We start from the raw sequence: 12,657 nt of genomic DNA, 5'->3' as shown, positions 1-12,657 counted from the left end.
TTCTTTCTTTTTTGCAAGTGATCTTTATACATAACATCTCATTGAATACAACATCTCTGTTCCTAATGATTTTATTACTTCCATAATCCCACAAACAATAACCAAACTCACTACATCCATATCTAATAAAGATGTATTTCTTGGATTTCTCCTCAATCTTTGTTCTCATTTCCTTATCAACATGGACAAATGCTTCACAACCAAAGACCTTTGAAAAATAATAGTTAACCTTTTTACCTATCCATGCCTCTTCTAGAATGCCACCATCCAAGGAACTTGAAGGCAATCTATTTATCAGGTAACGAATTGTACTTAGAGTGGTCCAAATCTACTCTTGAATAGGCAATGGTAGCACCCTCGTATCTCATAGTACCTGACTCATCTAATTGCAAAGTGTGTTTCTAACTCAATCCCTTGCATGTCTCATAAGGTGTAGAGCCATCCTTCTTGTGGAAAGCCCCTTTGCTTGTCCTATCTCAATACATACCTGCTAGGGACACTCAAAACTACCCCACTGGGATCCTCAAGTTGTGTGGGAGATGGATCCAAGTATAGTATGGGGATCAATAAAACCCTCCTTTGAGATCTACAAGCAATGATCTCTGTAGAAGCTAGGATTTATCGAAAGCTCATGGGGTGCTAGCTAGTTCCTGCATGTAAGAGCTCTAATAGATTCTCTCTAATGACCTCATTCCCCTGGTGTAGGTGAGGGTCTCAATGCTAAAATGGTGGCAATCTAGCATATGGGGCCCCAGGGTCTAAGTGCAACTACTCCTCTGATCTCTTTCTAGTGCTAGTGACATAGATGGTCAAGGCCATCCAAGAAAGACTACTTGATGTCATGGTGCCAAAGTCCCTAAGTCCATGAAGGCGCATGACCATCTCAAAGGTTGCATCAACCTATGATGGAATAGCTCCAGATTTTGCTAGTAAGATATGGTGTGGAGCCGCCGACGATGACTTGTCACGACAGATCATCTATGCAAGAAGTAAAACTTGTAGTCACTACACTCAGGACCAATCTACCTCTAATTGACCTTTGCCCTAAAAGGGCCCGCCAAACATCCTGTGTGTAGTCTCATGCTCCTTGCATGCTCCATGATTGTTCTATTGTTAACACAGGATTTTTTTATGGCATTCTTGGATTTGTCTTCTCTCTATGAATTCCATTGTAGGAATAGTAACTCTCAAGTTCTCTACGAATTCCATTGTAGGAATAGTAAGACTATCAAATTCTCTATTGCATATTCACCTCCATTATCATATTTGAGAGCCTTCAACTTCTTTTCTATCTCATTCTTAGCCTATGATTTCCATTTCCTAAAAGTTTCAAAGACATCAAATTTTCTTTGAATGCAATAAACCCAAGTTTCTCTAGTTGCATCGTCAATAAAAGTAACATACTAGTGAGAACCACCAAGAGATGATACATCAATAGGACCCCATACATCTATATGCACACGCTCTAAATTTTCACTCTTCTTTTCTTTCCCAATCTCTGACAAATATGACTCTCTTCTATTTTCCATAAACACAATTCTCACAAAAATCCAAATCAACCTACTTCAAATCTGGCAACACTTGAGTGAAGAATTTGCATCCCCTTCTCAATCATGTGTCCAGGCCTATGATGCCACAGAGTTGTATCTACTCATGTAAAAGCTAAAGAAATAGATGAGTAAGCATTACCAATATATAAATAAAACATACCTCCCCTGGGTCTTTTTGCTATTACCATTACCATTTAGTGACCTTTCACAATTTCTTGCAAATGTGGTTGTTGTGCAACCTTCATCATCCAATTGTCCATGCCTTACCTCCTTCAGAAACCATTGGTTCATATTCTATAATTTCCACTCCTTGCCCTTTCCAACAAGCTTCAATGCTTCATCATCACCTAAATGAACTTTTCCAAAATCACTTTTAACATAGTCTTGAAAATAATTCCTATGAGGTGTAGCATGAAATGAAGCCCCTAAGTCACTACCCATGCATCACTGATAGTATCCAATTAAATAATTAAGCATCCTGCAACACAATACCTACTACATTTTCTTCCTATGTATTGTCTTATTGTCCATCTCCTCCCTTTTTCTTTCATGACCAACAGTCTTTCTTCAGGTGTTGTTTCTTTTCACAATGCTAGTACTCTAGGTTCCCTTTGGATTTAAATCTACTTCTTCTTGACTTGTCACAATGTTTGGGCTCTTTCCTCTCTCCCTTTGTCTTTCCTTATTCTCAAGTGTCAAAGAATTACTTGATGTTTCACCTGTGCTTTTCCATTGCATTTCCTCGCTAAGGAGAACACCAACAACATCATCAAACTATAAAGTGTTTGACCTAGAAATAGAGTTACTCATAGCCATGACCAAGCTATCCTAAGTTTGGGGGGCATTGCCCCAAGAGCATGGAATGGATATAAGCACGCTTGGGTCCAAAGCACAACCAAGAAACAACCTCTAAAAAAGGATCAGGCTCCACATACAACAAATAGTTGTAAAAAGTCTAGTAAACTATCATAAACATAGTTCCAACATTTATTTACATTAGTGTGTTGTACCCGCACCTTGAACTTAGTGTTGAAAGAAATCCTTAAAGTAATCCAAACAAATAAGGATAAGCAACAGGTAGAAGATGATGCCACCAATGGGTATGATGATGAAGGGGAGGATGAGAAAGACTTTGTTAGACTTCCAAACCATAGTGATGATGAGCAACTTGATGATGAGTTTGATGATTAGAGCCTTAATGCTTTTTGAAATTCTAGTAAAATTTTGGACTCTTTTGACAAAAGACACAAAATGTTTTGGAAGTTGAATCTATTTTTTGGCTCATTTGTTTTAAATCACTGCTACACAAGAGGCTTTTTCCACTACATATTGCAACACTTTTAGGTACTTAGAATTTTAGTTTTCAACTAAAAAAGATGCTCCATTGAAGAAAAAGTAGAATGTTGGTATCCACATCATCATTTGTATATCTATCAAGATTGCCATCAAAAGTATCAATGGTATCTACGTTCGTAATTTTTTTAGATTAACTGTCAATATTTTCATCGATTGTGTCAGTATATGCCACAATCATCATACTTATTTTGATGGTAATACTAACATCTAGACCAAAATTAAAACTACTAAAATCTTTGTAGAAGTGTCTTTATATACCTGCCAGGAGAATATTGAATTGTACTTTTGAGAGAAAGAAAGATGAAGATGCTGAGAACTTCCACACCAAGTCTGGCTTCAAATATCTTCATATGATTGTGATGAAATCAAAAAATGAAATTTCATTATGCAAACATAACCAAAACTTTTTTCCATGATAAATTATTCAAGAAGTGGTCTTTACATCAATGTTTTTTTCATCAACAACGAAGTCCTGCACTTGGAAGGTATTTTAATTCACATTTTCATAAAAATTTAATAGGATTACAATAACAGAAGGGTTTTTACTTCAACTTTAGAACAAAATCACTTAGTTTAGAGGCTTTTTTAAAATATCCCTTAAACGCACGCGATACATAGGGTTTCTTATTAGTAGTGCACCCCCCCCTCCAAGGTCCTCCATTCCAAATAATTCTATGTCTAGTCCTATCCCTATATCTCTTATATCATTAGGATCTCTTATATCATTAGGATCTATAGCTAAAACTTGATCCTATGGTTGTAAAGATGATGTAGTAGAAGTAATAGAAGATGTTCAATCCAGGGATTCCTCAGAAGACAATGAATCATCTTCTAAGAATTCTTCTTCAATGATAGATGGATCAATGGGGAACACTAGCATCTCCATATCCATATTTCTAGCTCCAAAAGATGATTTACTTTGGGTAGAAACTTGTACCACATGCCACCATCTTGACCAAACCAATCTAGATAAAATATCACGTATGTTTGGCAGGAAAATAGAATTATTTAAACATACAAGAACTGCTTTAAAGTGGGCATGATCAACTTAATTCATTTTTACAATACACATTGTTTAGGAGGAATCAAAGTATCACTTTCATTTGTCTAGACTTCAGTAGAGTCTACGAGCAAAAGTCCACTTCTAGCTTTCCTCATTCTAGCATTTGTACAATTAATAACTAAGAAGCTTACATGTAGATCACATCCCCTTGCTAATTTCTACTCATGCCCACGTATTCTCTCCCATTGTTCTTGGCTTGATGAAGAACTTCTTGTGGCCAGTGATGTGACATGTCCATGGGGAGAAGATCAAGGCCCTAGGGCACCAACTCCCTTTAGTAAGAATACATATCAAGATCTTGAGCATGAAATGAAATTAACAATATGCCATAAGTACAAATTAGTCAAATCAGCATGGTTGTGTTCTACACTAAAAGAGCTTTAAATATGTCTTTACATCTTGAAATTTGGGTAACATATGAAAAAATTACATGATTTTGAAAGGAGGCTAGCTTCCATATTTTAATGTATTTTTTGCTTTTACCCACCCTCATCCATATGATCCCCTCCTTGGGTCTCACATATTATGAAAATATGTGCAAATCATAAAACCTTGCATATTTTTCAAGGTGAATACCTTATGACTTTTGGGATGGGGGACCTAATATTTTCATATTTTTCCCTTGTATATTTATACTTTTGGCAAGAAATTCGTGCATATTCTATATGGACCTTGTCCCCTCATATCCTAGATTTTGGATGAGGGTAGTAACATAATACATATTGAGTTGGCGCCCTAGGATCAAGGTTCACTAGATATGCTCTATAGGTATCAAAGGTAAACTTCTACAATAATATCAATGGAATTTGCAAAGAAACATTTTTTTCTAGGTGTAGAAGCATCAATATCTTTGTCAATATATTTATGGGCAAGAACCTATCAATATATGCATCAAAATTGATGAAAATTTCACAAAAAGTTTGCATTATTATACTTTATCAATACAAATACAAGAAAATTAATGCTAGTATATTCGTTCGGCACTAACTATGGAATACTAAAAAATTAAGTGGCTAGAAGTGGGATTTGATACCTACATTCTACCCCACCAAAAGTTAATATCAATTATATCAAATCTATATATCGTGGACCCTCAAAGAGGCATGAATATATATTGCAAATATATATTTTAAAAAAATTCGTGAAGGGGCATGGACATATATGCTCCAAGTCATGAGTACAAAAATTCCCTTGAAGGGGCACGAAGATTTAATGCTCCAAGGCATGGGTATTATTAAAATTCCCACATATAATACTCCAAGGCATGAGTACAAAAAATAACTCAAGGGGGAATGATGTGTAAAATCAGAAGGTCAATTACAAGGAATCCCAAAAGGGTATATACAAACTCATACTCTATACAATAATGAAGAGATATCACTAGCTCCAATCTAGAGCCCTCATTGTATCTCCTCAATTTGCATCACTTCAAAGTCTAAATCTATCTCATCCTTCCCTTCACCTTCACTGGCTCTATATCCCTCATTGGCTCTAAATCCATTGCCCACTCTAGCCTCCCTTCCTCACTCCATATACCTTGTCCTTTCTAAATCCCTCATTTGGGAGAGAATACATGTGACATGAATGGAAAAATTTATTGAGTACATTATCGTTAGATAAATAAAAAGAAACTAATTATATTAAGAAAGTAAGAGTGACTTACCTAGAACATAGCTATATCCTAATTGAGCCATACTCCCTTATTGTCAAGCTCCTTAAAAAGTACCTAGGTATCATATACAAAGGCATAGTTATACTCATCCTTGGTTGGCATTCAATCCACCACATGAAACTACAACAACAAGATTTTTCCATGAGAAAAAAGAATGGGAGTAATAAATATGATCCAAAAAAATGCATTAACTGACAAGACATTAAGTAATAATGATGCTTACAAAATACATTATGAAACAACCCTTGCTCCCTGCTCCCAAAATGAGAAGATCCAACCTCTTATTGTTAGGCTTGTGCTGCCCTTTGCTACTAGCTCCAATCATTAGGTATTTCTTATCCTCTTCTTTTGCAAATCTCCAATCCTAAGGAGATACATGAGGATCATGTTGTTTCCTTTAGCTCATCACATCTTGGATATTTGATTTATGGTGAACCATCACTTTACACATGCTATTTACAATCCAATTCCTATCAAACTATAGGTGCTCTAACATAGGATACTCTCTATGGAGTGTATTTATGAGATAGTCAGTAACTTGATATCTCCCACTAAGTAGTCTTTAGATAAGTCCTTGTTGTTCAAAACAACAATCATGATCGTTTGAATACGTGACATGACACAAGATCCTCTATCATCCATGATAATCTCTCTCATGTCAAAGACCCCATCAAGTCATAGTATCCATGTAGGTGCCCCTAGGACTGCTGTCTATAGTGTGGCTAATTGCATTTTGGGGTTGCTCTTATCAATTATCATGGGATCCTACTGCTCAACAGTTCTGAGGTCACGTTTCTAGTATGGCCTTGGGGTCATGGTGTGTCAGAAGGTATGGGTGGGTAATTGTCTCAACACTGGCATGCCTATCCCACTACCTAGGCACAAACTATGATGACTAACATGCATGAACAATCCATCATTAATAACCCCTCTACAATAAGTTCCCTCTCTTACAATCCAAGTCATCCCCTCCTTTCTCCATGCTAACAACATGGAGTGCCCTTGGATAAGTAAGTGGCCAAACAAAGGCATCTCCCATGATATGACTCCCTAGTGCAATGTGAGTTATAGTGCAGCCTACTATTACAGCAAATCAAAGCTCCCTATATCAATATATAAGGTAATTGGTAATGCACAGGATTGTATAGAGTGAGAGGATAACTCTAATCTAGATAACCCATAGGAAGACATAGCTACACATGCAAAATTAAATAAATAAAACCTACATTAGCCCATCTTCTACTTTTATTCTTTCATGAGATGAGAAAAGGAGAGAAGCATGGAAAGAGAAAGGAGATGACTTGTGTGAGTAGTTTTCATGAAAAAAGAAAAGGAGAAGACATTAGAGAGGTTATGGGTGTGGAAAATTCTAAATTCCCTCCTCTACACAACTTTCATTCTATTTTGAAAGAAAACAAAGTAGAAACCTTGAAAATTTTTAGAAAGCTCAAACAAAAGTCCAAAACATATTTAATATGAAGTACAAAGTACTTACAAAGATAGGATGATGAAAAAATGTACCTTAAATGGAAAAATTGAAGGGAACAAGTGCTTTTGAGCTTGAGGCTCCAACCTCCTAGATTGTTTCTACTTCAAAGAAGTACTTAAGGGTAGGAAATCCAAATAGACTAGGAATGAGCCTAAATACATGAGGGTGGGAAAGGGAAGTACGTGAGGGTAGGAAAGTAGAAGAGACTAGGAATGAGTGATGGGTATGAGGGTTGGAAGTATTTCAAGTCAATGATGTGGTAGATGTGCTGGACTACTAACATGGCTCTATAACAAGTTGAAGATGATGAGGGAAGGAGGAGGAAATAAAACTTTACTTTTTTCTTTTGGCTTTTGGGTTTTACACCAAATTCCATCAGTATTTTCACAAGAGTTCCAAGTAATACATTGGTATATTCATCAAAAAATCTAGTATACCAGTGAATATATAATATACCTGGCATATTGACAAAATAGAGTATCATACTATTTTTCGTGTTTCTATGTGCGATTTTTAATGTTGACATTTTTTTGCCATTATGGAGGATTGTGTGTATATGGACTAACAAACTAAATCACCATTGGAGGAAGAACTTAATGGTGGGGAGCATGGAGTGGCTTCATGAGAGGATTACATATTTATGCACATGATGCAAGCACTAAATTTAATGTCAGCATCCTTTTATCATGCAGTGCATCCAAGATACTAGGGAAGTTTTTGAGAGATGATTTTGGAATTCCAGATGGTACTTTGGCAATGACTTTCTAATTTCCATCTAGAAGAGTATATCTTTCTTCTATCTTTGACATTTGTTGTTCATCATCATGTAGACCGAGAGAGCTCAAGAGGATTTGATGTTGGCAGCATATGTAGCTGTGCAAGTTGCATAGATTTAGGCAAGCTACTAAGGATGTTGGGGATGGAGCAAGATCATGCTTAGAGCCAAATTAGGGACATGACATCTTTGGGGACGCACATGAGTATAATTCTTTTGATGTCAAATATGAGGTGATGGACATGTGATTTCATTCCAACATCCATCACAAATCCTTTCACCTCTGACATGGAGCATATCATGTTCTTGGACTTTTTTTCTACCACCAATTGTGATCAACAAATCGGTCATTAAGGCATCTTAGCATTGGATCAATTATGCCCTAGTGCATCGCTCTTAGATTCCATTACCACCACCATTTCAAATTAGTAGATCATCCCTCACCATGAGACATTTATGCATCATTGCAATGCCCTAGTCTAGTAGACATTATTAGTTTTGGTCATAAAGCAACCTGGGAAACCTAAGTGTTGCTATTCTCAAAAAAATCTATCTATATCTTTGGTTTCTCTATCTATGCAAGCAAATCATTTTGTGTTGAGGCACTATATTTCTTCAACGTGGATCTACTTCTTTATTGCTCTGATGCACCCATATTTGAAAACCATGCAACAAATGATGATGGGAGGAAAGAAGGCCCCTACAATCCTTCCCCCTCCTCCACTCCCATAAAGAGATCATAACTCAAAGAATCTACAAGTTCCAAAAAGAGTGTTAATATTTTAAAAATTGAAATGGAAGTCTTAAATCCAAATGATATAATAAATGCACTTTCATATACACTCATGAAGGTGGATTGGAGATCCTTGTAGGCATTGATCGCACCACATTGCATCTGACTAGGGATCCCCATAGGTAGTATCATACCACATGCATTAGTGTAGTATGCATCTAATGTTTTGTTTTGCAAAATATAGTGGAATAGATCCTCTATGTGGTTTCATAGTACATGTATTCTAAAAAAGAAATAAAGCATTTTCATGAATTTCCTAATTTGTCTGTGCATTGGTGTAGTATGCATCTAATGTTGTGTTTCACAAAATATAGTGGAACAGCTCATCGTCTATGTGGTTTCTTAGTACATGTATTCTCATTAAGAAATAAAACATTTTCATGCATTTCCTAGCTATTCCAATCTTTTTGGTCCATCACCCATGCCCAGTATTTGCCCCCAACCAAATGGCAAGGATCTAATCACTAGTACTGTGGCTAGTTTGATCCTTTCCCACTTCCACCCTTGAGGATCATGATAGAGGCTAGACTATGCAACATCTTCTACCTCTTCCCTTCTATTTTCATGTAAGGTAGCATCGACCACATTGTCTAAATATCTCATGACTTTTTGGCACACTACCTTGCCTTTGTACTTCATATGTAAATTGCATAGATGGTTGCAACAATGAAGCCATTGGTTATTTTCCTAAAAATAATAGAAATATGAATATGATCCACACATGTATTAAATAATTCTTTAAAACAAATCACAAGTATCAAAATTTGTGAATTCATACAAGAAATCCTACTTACATAAAAGGTAGCAATCCTTGAACCTCAAATGTACAACTTTCAATCATTAAAAAATAAACAAGTCAATTTTAAAAAACCAAGAGCTAGTTCTTGTTAAAAGCAGCACACTATCTCTTCCATGGGTTGCATTACTTCATTCTCAATGACTTTATGAGCATAAAACATACTAAGCTTTCGGCCACATTATGCTTAAAACATACTCAGGTTTATGAGCATAAAGCATACTCAGGTTCTTTTGAATCATGCTTAAGAATTTTTTCTTTGTCAGACTTCAACATTTATCCAAGAGTTTTATGACATAAGACTATGTGGCAAATGCATCTTGAAAAGCTACAACTCTTAGACATTTCTCCAAACAAGCAACCCACTACATTGCAATCTAAGTGTGCTAACCATGAAATCCTTGCTTGTGGATGTGCTTTTTTTTTATAAAGATCTTTTGTAAGTCAAGGAAATCTATTCAAGGGACCATACATAGGATTTGCACACAATTAAAAAATTTCATTCAATGTGTAGACATTCCCTAGTGGATGATCCCTACCTAAATAGATTCACCATTAGCTATGAAATTGATCATGTATCTACATGCATTCAAGTCTATGTGTGTGAAGTCTGATAAATACACCTCTTTAAATGAGCTAACAATTGTCACAATAGTGGGTAGACTTTTCCCACTTGATGATCCCTCTGTGCACAGATTGACCATTAGCTATGAAATCGAGCATGGAATCAATGGGCAATGATCATTTGACAAAATAGTCTTGCCCATTACTTGGTGATGGGATACCTTCAAATCAATAAGAGATTCTTCCATTAGTGAGATAATTTGTAAGCATTCACCATTAAATATCTTGTGGCATATCTAAGCTTGCAAATTTATCTAGAATAAATCTTAAGGGCCTCCACCAAATGGTAGACATCTATCTTATGATTACTTGCCTCTGACCTACCATATGCTCTAGTACCTTGTAGGATATCTATCTTGATTCATACACTATACATACATCCATGATATATTGAAAGATAGATTCCTCACAAAATACAATTAAGCATAATCTTTGTATCTCACAATAGTAGTCTTCAAATCTTGGGGGCTTGGTTGGACATCATTCAATACACAATTCAAGCATCATTGAATAACCCTTGCTTTGATAGATGTTCGTTTATAGATCTCCTACCCTTTGTTGGTAGTGGCTTGCCACACTTGGTCCATAATTCCCTTGCCTTTATGAGATCTTCTGAAATGGTTGACTTTTTGTTCATCTTGTATATATGTAATACAACCTTTCAGATTCTAGAATATACTTGGTGTCATCTTCAAATAGGCATATAAAAATGGTGACCCTATCAAACTTTGCTATGTATTCATCATATGGCAAGTTTTGCTTTTTTAATTCCTCTATGGGGCATTCTACATACTTCATGGAAATGTTGCCTATCAAGGGATTATTAATCCTAGGAACCTGTGTTGAGAGCATGTATTTCTTTACCTCACCATGCCTGTATGTACACTCATACATTGCAGCTTCATGAACTATGTCACTATTTTTGAAGTCTGCAAGCCCTTGGAAAAAGTCTACATGCTTTCAAAATTTGACATCAGCAAATAAAGGATCATCAACACAAAACGTTGTTGCTTGTAGATGGTTGTTTGATTGTCCTTGCATCTTCATAAAGTCCTTGTAGGGAGAGTAGGAGGGGGGGGAGGGGGTTTTTTTTTATGGAGCAAAGAGAGAGGGTGAGGGGGTGTGTAAGACGGGGACAAGGAGGACGGGGAGGGGGAGGGGGAGAGGAAGGAGAGGGGCTATGGCATATCCAATGGATCACAACCCCTATTATTTTTGCACCATTAGATCAAACACTAATGCATCTACACCATCCAATTAGATATGACACGTTACACATATCTTTAATGATTGTAAAACCTTCCCCTTAACTTAAACTAGTGTTTCATTGTGATAATGGAGGGGAATACAAGTCCACATAGCTCAACACCTTTTTTAGGCATTATGGGATCAAATATCAATTCACATATGAACATATTCTTGAGAAAGATGGAGTCTCTGGGTGCAAAAATAGAGTCATTAGAGAGTCATCCTACTTGACAAGAATAAAGTCCCAAGAAAGTAGTGGGTCAAAGTATGTGACATAGGTATGTACTTGGCCCCACATCTCTTTTACAAACATGACTTAAAAAGAGAAATCTACCAGAATTAAGCCCTTTGTCAATCACTTCAAATTATTTGGCTCTCTTGCTTATGCTCATGTTCTAGATGCATTAAGGAACAAACTTGATGTTCAATCAAGTGCATCTTCATTGACTTTGTAGAAGAACCAAAAGGATACAAGCTATATGATCCAATCAAGCAGAGATTGATCATATACAAGAACCTCATCACTAGATATGTAGAAGAATAAAAAACATAGAGGCTATATGATCCAATCAAGTAGATATTGGTCAAATTCAAAGACGTTATCATTGTAATCAAACTATAGTATCTATACCAATGATACAATAGATTTCTTTTCTTGAGCATCAGATAGTGCATAGTCTATGACCACTTAGAGTAAAAGAAAAGAGAAGGTCTTTAACAAAGTGGAAAGAATCATCACCACAATCATGAACAACATCCTAGGCTCCACCTCTAGCCTCAAAAGGTCTACTCATGGTCAAAAGTCACCCAATAGGTGGATCTCTACGGGCAAATTTGTGTTCATGGACAAAGTGATGGAATTTGAAGAACCAACCTCATTCCAAGAAGTTGCTACAACTAAGAAGCCCATGGATGCAAATGGATCCACGAAGTCAAGCTCAACTCTAATGGAGAAGTTAATAGATACAAAGCCAAGTAAGTACCCAAGGGACATGCCCAAGAGTATGGCATAGATTATGAAACCCTTTGCACCAATTGTAAAGATGACCACCATTAAGGCATCCATAGCTCTTGCTTCACACTTTGATTGGCCCATCCATCAAATGGATGTGAAGAATGCCTTCCTCGATGGTTTTTGAATGAGGACACTCCCACCTCAAGATCAATCACCTGCTTGATCCCATGCATATCTTCAAGAATGTGGCATCTACCATTTGGGAGCATTTGAATGGGACACGAGATTCTGTAGGCATAAGGGAGGATCTACGTACCACAGAGAGGATGCGTGAAG

Source organism: Dipteris shenzhenensis, chromosome 5, assembly GCF_047967505.1.
Source record: "Dipteris shenzhenensis isolate YYH24624 ecotype China chromosome 5, Dip_SZ_1.0, whole genome shotgun sequence".
Taxonomy (NCBI): Eukaryota; Viridiplantae; Streptophyta; class Polypodiopsida; order Gleicheniales; family Dipteridaceae; genus Dipteris; species Dipteris shenzhenensis.
The sequence above is the reverse complement of the archived record's forward strand: the minus strand, read 5'-3'. Positions refer to the sequence as shown.